Raw genomic sequence first — 6,856 nt, forward strand, 5'->3', positions numbered from 1 at the left:
GGGGACAGTCGGCACTGCCTGGATGACCCCTAACTGATCAAGCAGAATGGAAACTTATGGAAATGAAAGGAGGGGAGCTGGTAATAATTATGCCAAGACTACAGGCATAAACCAAGACTCTCTCAGGCAAACTGGGACATACTGAGACCTACGCTTAATAGTGATTCTTGGTTATCTAGGTTTAACGTGAAAAACGCTTGGACCCTGGGGAGAAAGACCTTAAAAAGGAAGCACTGAAGAGCTTTACTGATCACCATATTGACTCAAAATTGCCCTGCCTTAGAAGGTGGTTGAACCATGGACTTGCTCTCAAGTTTCAGGATTTCCATCAATATTTTAAACAGAACACTGGTTTTAGTTCAAATGGCGCTTATCCATGGGATGATCCAGCTTGTGTGTCTACACAGGCTTCTAGCTCAAATAATGTTTTGTCCTCCCAATTGATTGAATCAACTAATCATGTTGATATGTAATAAAACAAAGGCCTACTTCCCTTAATTCCTCCAATAGGAGATAAATCAGCAAATTTCCCCTCAGATTTATTTTTCTCTCAAGCAAGATGGGTCAGAAAGAGATCAAAGAGTTTCTTCATACATCTCTACATGCCTAAAGTTTGTCTTCTTTTTCTCTTTCGCCACCCTATCTCTTCCTCCCCATCATTAAAAACATTCACTGAGTCTAGATGACCTTCTTTGCCATCCTTCTTGACATCCTCCATGCTTTGCCATTTTAGCTGACACAATTTCCGCTGGGATTATTACACCCTTGGTCTGCTCCAAAGCCTCATCCTTGTCCCCAGGCTCTCGCTCTTCCAATCCAATCTACCCATCGAGCTTCCTGAACATCAATCAGATTATATTGCTCTCAAATCTGTAAAATAATTTTCTTTTTTCTTTTTTCTTTTCTATAAAATGAGTCCTAACTTTTAAACATGGCATCCAAAGTCTTCCATAAATTGCCCCCCATCGATTTGTCTGCGCTTAGTGATACAACTCTGCTACTAGCTTCTCTAATCACTAACCCCAAGCCCAGCTTGCAGGTCCCTAGCAAGTCTCTCTACCTGGAGTACTCTTCCCTACCTACCCTTTCCACCCAACCAAATTCTAGTTGTCCTTTAAGACTATAGTTCTCAATCTGGAGCTCTCAGATCCCTGGGAAGATATGGCAACAGACCAGGAGGTACAGGAAGCCCTTAGATAAATATGGTATATCTTCCTTGAGCATCAATCTTACTGAGAGATTTAGGAAAAATGTTCACCACTCAGAGAGGAGGTGTTAAGTCAAAATGAAGGGAAGGACTTTAGAAGAGGTAAAGGAGAGAAGTAGAGCAAGCTATTTGCATGTTCCCTGATAATAAGATCCCCGACCAGCTATGCTTCTGTCAGATGACATGACGGGTTCATGAATCCCACCACCAGAAGGCAATAAGTAATGCTACTAAGAGTAATATTGTGAACTAGGGAGGTGAGTTATAGTACAGAGGGCACCAACATGAATAAAGAATGAATTATGAACCATGTGCCCTCTTTCAATCCCATTCTCATGAGCCTAGATGAGACCCTAGGAAGAAGTGGGAGGATCCCTGAATTAACTGAGTTAAGAACATGAGACACCAGGCATATCCTCATACTGAGTTTTCCAGGATATGTCTAGGTTAAGTATTTTTGTTATGGGAGAAATAGAGGCTTTAAGATGAAGGAAGTTTAGTTACAGAAAAAAATAACAGTGGTATGCTGGTGTTTAACAACCACTTTCTTTCCCCTCCCCCCCAATCTCCAATCTCTGATTTATTAAGTCCTGATTAGTAGCACTTGCCAACTCCCATAGTGTAAACACTCCCAGGACCATGGCCAACTTTGAGCTGCCCACGTGATGGCACTGAGTGCAGAGTTGGGAAGAAATGTGCAGAAATGCTTTGGCGAGCCCACATGAGCTGGATCCAGCAAACCACTGACCGTCATGCACCTGAGACAAACACTGGCATTTTAGCCTCTACAGACCAAATTAGAATGAAAAATTAATCAGAGAGTCCTTTTTTCTCCCTCATTTCTAAACTTTTTCTTACATCTGTCTACTGTTCTTGCCTACCACCAGCTTCTTACTCCAATTAGCCATTAGCTCTCACCTGGACGACCATACTAGACTCTAAACTGGTCTGTCTCCCTGATTACCCTGCTCCTCTACCATTCATTCATCAAACAGCATCAAGCATTCTTTATAAACATGAATAAGATCAACTACAATGACTTCCTACACTTCGAAATTCAAAATCTTTACCGTTGCTTATATCACACATGTCCTGACTCCAGCCTACCTCTCTGACCTTGAACCATCTTTCCCTCTCTTTGACCACATGCCAGACATCTGGCTTGTTTTCTGTTCCTCATTTGAACCAGTCTTGGTACTCACTATTCCCTCTTCCTGAAATCATCATTCTCTTCCTCTTCCCACAGCCAGGTCATTCTCATCATTTCGGTGTCTGCTTAAGTGACACATCCTCAGAGAGGCTTTCTTAAACCAACTTATTGAAATCTGCCTCCCACTTCCATGTAATAAGAGTGATAATGACAGAAACATTGGTTAACTTAGGTAACACTTACTATATGGTGGGCATCGTTTTCAGTGCTTTATATATATTAACTATTTAATTCTCATAATAACTACATTAGATAGTGCTATAGGTTCTCAATCTTTATCCCAAAACTTTGGGGCTAGATGTGTTTTGAACTCATAATTTTTCAGATTTTAGAAGGTAATGTGATACATGTGCCCTATATTATGTACTACTCCTACTGGGGCCTGGGGCAGTAGCCTCTAATCAAACACACAAAAATTTGTTCAGTGAAATTTGTCTACAATCAGCGGGATTTTAAAAGAAAGGAAACACTAACTCATTCACTATGAGTCAAGATTCGCCTCCAAAGGAGTTTAGATCATGTCATGTTTGCCATCAACTGAGTTAGGACACAGTTTTCAGTTTGAGGATTTTGGAAGCACAGACCTCGATTATTATCTCCATTTTATAGATGAGTCAACTGAGGCACAGGAAAGTATATATACTCTGTACTCGACTGCCCTACTTGATTTCCTCCATAGCTCTTAGCACAAGTGGAAATTATTTGCTGATAATTTATTGCTTATGATTTATGCGCTTATTTGTTTAATGCCCATTCTGCATGAGAATGTAAACTTCGAGAGTGCAGGGCTTTATATGTCCTCGTGTAAAACAAAGTCTGGCACTTAGTGTTCTATTATGTGTGCTAAATACATGAATGAATGAAAAGTGAAATAAAGCACAATACTTAAAAAGGAAGTTTTCCCTGAAGTAAGTTCTTTCAGGCTACCCCCCAGACTCCCCAGGGTCACATTCTGTTTCTTCTATTTGCCCCACGATTCCTTGGGGGAAAGATTTAAGAAGCTCTGTTCTTATAATGTCCTATTCAAACCTATCTTCTTCAGGAATCTTTCTGGGATCAACCCAGACAGAAGTAATCACTCCCTCTTCTCATCTCCTTTTGCACTGATCACACATGAGGTTGTGTAAAGGACTGGGGATTGAGGGTTGGAAGAACCGGGTCCTAGTCCTGGCTCGATAGTTCATTCCCATTCCAGTAGTTCCTACCCTTCTGAGGCAAGCCCTGTGCTCAGGAAAGACCTCTGCACACGAGAAAATGACACAGAAACAACATGGGATACGGCAAGGACCCAGACAACCCTCTTGGACCAAGACAAACAACCTGGACCAAAAGTTCTCCAACAATTCCTTAGCTAGGGATTGTACCAAGGACCTATGAGAAAAGATTTAGTTAAAAAAAATCATAATTTCACTCGCTCATATTCATTCTTTCATTTGACAAATACTTTTTGGATACCGACCAGGGGCAGCAGACACAGTTTCTGCCCTTAAAGAGCTCAAAATCTAGTGGAAGAGAGAAAAAAATATATACAGGGCTAAAATACAATGCAGAAGAACCATTAGTTCTTTCCAGATAAGATGCTGACACCGACATATGTGTAGTCTAACTGTATGTTGTTCCTATTCCATGGGATACTTTCTCATATTCCCAATTAATTCTTTTTATTATCCTCTCAGAGTCCAGAGATTGTTATATATTCCCCTATATCTTTTTTCCCTTTCTCTCACCTCATAGTGATAGAATCTCCACTTGTAGCTGGGCATATGCCACTCTGAGAAAAGATTATATTTCCCAAACTCCTTTGCAGCTAAGCACGGCTGTATGATGAAGTTACAGCCAATATGAAGTGAGAGGAAGTGAGATGTGTAATTTCTGGGACATATCCTTAAACAGTGGGTTTATTCTCCTTTCTCCTGTCTATTTCTATCTAGCTTTTTGTAACATGGATGTTGTTGTAGCCAGCCATCTTAGATAATGCAAATGAGAAAAATGTGCTAAGGATGATGGAACGACAAGACAGATGATCTAGAGTATCCAGATCTTTGCACGAGCTCATAGAGCAAAGCAGAAATAATGGCTCTGAACTGCTAACTTCCAGGAGTTTATAAGAAATCATAAAATAGGTATGCTAAGCCAGAGTTAATTGGATTTTCTATGGTATTTTCTATTTCTACTGGATTTTCAATTTCTATTTTTTGTTGGAAATTCTGTTTCTATTGGATTTAAACACAAACCTAATTTTAGCCAGTGTAGAATTTAGAACTGGGAAAGAAATTGCTGCCATGAGAGAACCTAAAATATGTGACGTTGATATCAGTCTATGGAGTAAGAAAGACTCAGATATCAGAACCTGTAAAGCTGGTGACTCATGTCATACCATCCCCACACACTTGACATAACTATTACCTATGCTATCTCGGAAGGCAGAACACCTTCCAACTGTGACTTGTTTTTCTCGTTTTATTGAGATATAATTGACACATACATTGATTTAGCGTGTACGACATAATGATTTGCGATAGATATGTTGTGAAATGATTACCACAATAAGTCTATTTAACATCTATTGCCTCACATAGTTACAATTTCTTTGCTGGTGATGAGAACTTTAAGATCTACTCTCTTAGCAACTATAGTCACCATGTTATACATTACATCCCTGGAACACCGTGTGACTTTACTCTTCGGGGGAATGGTTTGGCAATTCAGTTGACCCTTGAATAACAGGGTTTGAATTGCATGGGTCCATTTACACGTGGACTGATTTCAATAAATATACAGTTGACTCTCTGTATCCCCGGGTTTCTCATCTGAGGATTCAACCAACCGTGGATCAAAAGCAGTGTTTTCCATCTGTGGATAGGAATCTGCATATGTAGAGGACCAGCTGTAGTTATACATGGATTTTCAACTGTGTGGGAGGTTGATGTATCTAATCCCTGTGTTGTTCAAGGGTCAACTGTACCCATGATGATGATGTCAATTGATGATTTCTCACTGTTTTTAGCAGTCTCATGAGAGACATGAACTAGGACTGCAGTTAGCCAATCAGCAAGCAGGGACAGAAGGAAAGACAGCTTTGCCAAGTGAGGTTTTCTCTGCCTGAAGCTGGAACTCTAAAGTTGATTAAGATGACCTGAATTTGCGGCCTTGCTGGATTGAAAAAGCCAACTGCTTTACCCCAAACTAAAGCAGATGTAATGGATAGAGTCAAAGTAGCAGCCTTAAGGCGACAAAAGCATATGCTCACATGTATTTTTCAAACACTGTCCATTAAGTGTTTTCTAGCAGACAATGAAAGCCAGACCAGGACAAAGAATCTGATTAGGAGTGCTGCCTTCCCCTTGACTCACACAACCTCTCGGGAGTTGATTGAATTGAGAGGAACATTGACAGAACACAGAATCTTTAGACTTAAACTCGTCTAGAGCTGCTCTGTCTCATGATAGCAGTCTCATGTGGCTATTTAAATTTAAAGTAATTAAAATTAAATACAATTTCAAAATTCAGTTTTTTTGGTCACACCAATCATATTTCAAATGCTCGAAAGTCACGTGAGGCTCGAGCCTATGGCATTCGAGCATGCAGAAATGGAACATTTCACATGATTGCAGACAGTTCCATTAGAGAGTGTTGGCCTAGACCCGGGGTTAGCAAACTTTTTCTGTAAAGGGCTGCACAGTAAATATTTTAGGCACAATTAAGGATATTATATGCGTAAATAACATTTAGAATGTAACTAAAGTTGTAAAAACCATTCTGAGCTCACATCCCATATAAAAGCAGGTGGCCAGACAGATTTGGCCCAAAGGCTATAGATTGCAGACCCCTGGTCTAGACAAAAGCTTAGGCTGTGTTATGAATAAACTCTAAGCAAATTCAGTCCAAGACCGTCAAATATTAGAAGAAATTACATGACATGCAAAGCCTGTAAATCAGTTCACATGACGCTAACTTCAACCAATAGCGTTTAGCAACTTATTTAATCTTCACCCAAAATCTAAGAGATAGGTTCATTACAGTGAGGAAAGTGAAATGAAGAAGCTGTAGACCTGGCCTAAGGCGAGTCCCGGGCAACTCAGATAGAGTTGCACTCTTGGTCACTCTGTTATACTACCTTTTCAGAAGTCCCCATGTCAACTCACCCATATCTCCCTCCAGGTGGTGAACGCTCTAGATCCAGAACTTCACTTGTCTGTACATACAACCTATCATCATCATGCCTGCCACACAGTGAGCTCAAGATAACATAGTTGCTGAATAAATCAAGGCTTTGAGCTGTCTTAAAGTCCCATGGAAGACTCACACTGAATGATCAGAAACAGTAAAGTTTTTCCAAAGGTCAGATTTTTGACAAGGAGATGAGGAGGAACCAGGAGGGCTTTGGAGTCTCCAAAGGAAGGCTCAAGTGGAGAAAGTGCCACAGAAGGGAAGGTGAC

The 6,856-nt window shown here is 40.4% G+C and overlaps 1 protein-coding gene across 1 annotated transcript in view; it reads right to left on the reverse strand.

The window, feature by feature from the left end:
- The window catches only part of TLR7 (toll like receptor 7), a 21,149-nt gene that overhangs the window by 4,457 nt on the left and 9,836 nt on the right, over positions 1–6,856 (reverse strand).

Source organism: Pteropus alecto, unplaced genomic scaffold (assembly GCF_000325575.1).
Source record: "Pteropus alecto unplaced genomic scaffold, ASM32557v1 scaffold511, whole genome shotgun sequence".
Classification (NCBI taxonomy): Eukaryota; Metazoa; Chordata; class Mammalia; order Chiroptera; family Pteropodidae; genus Pteropus; species Pteropus alecto.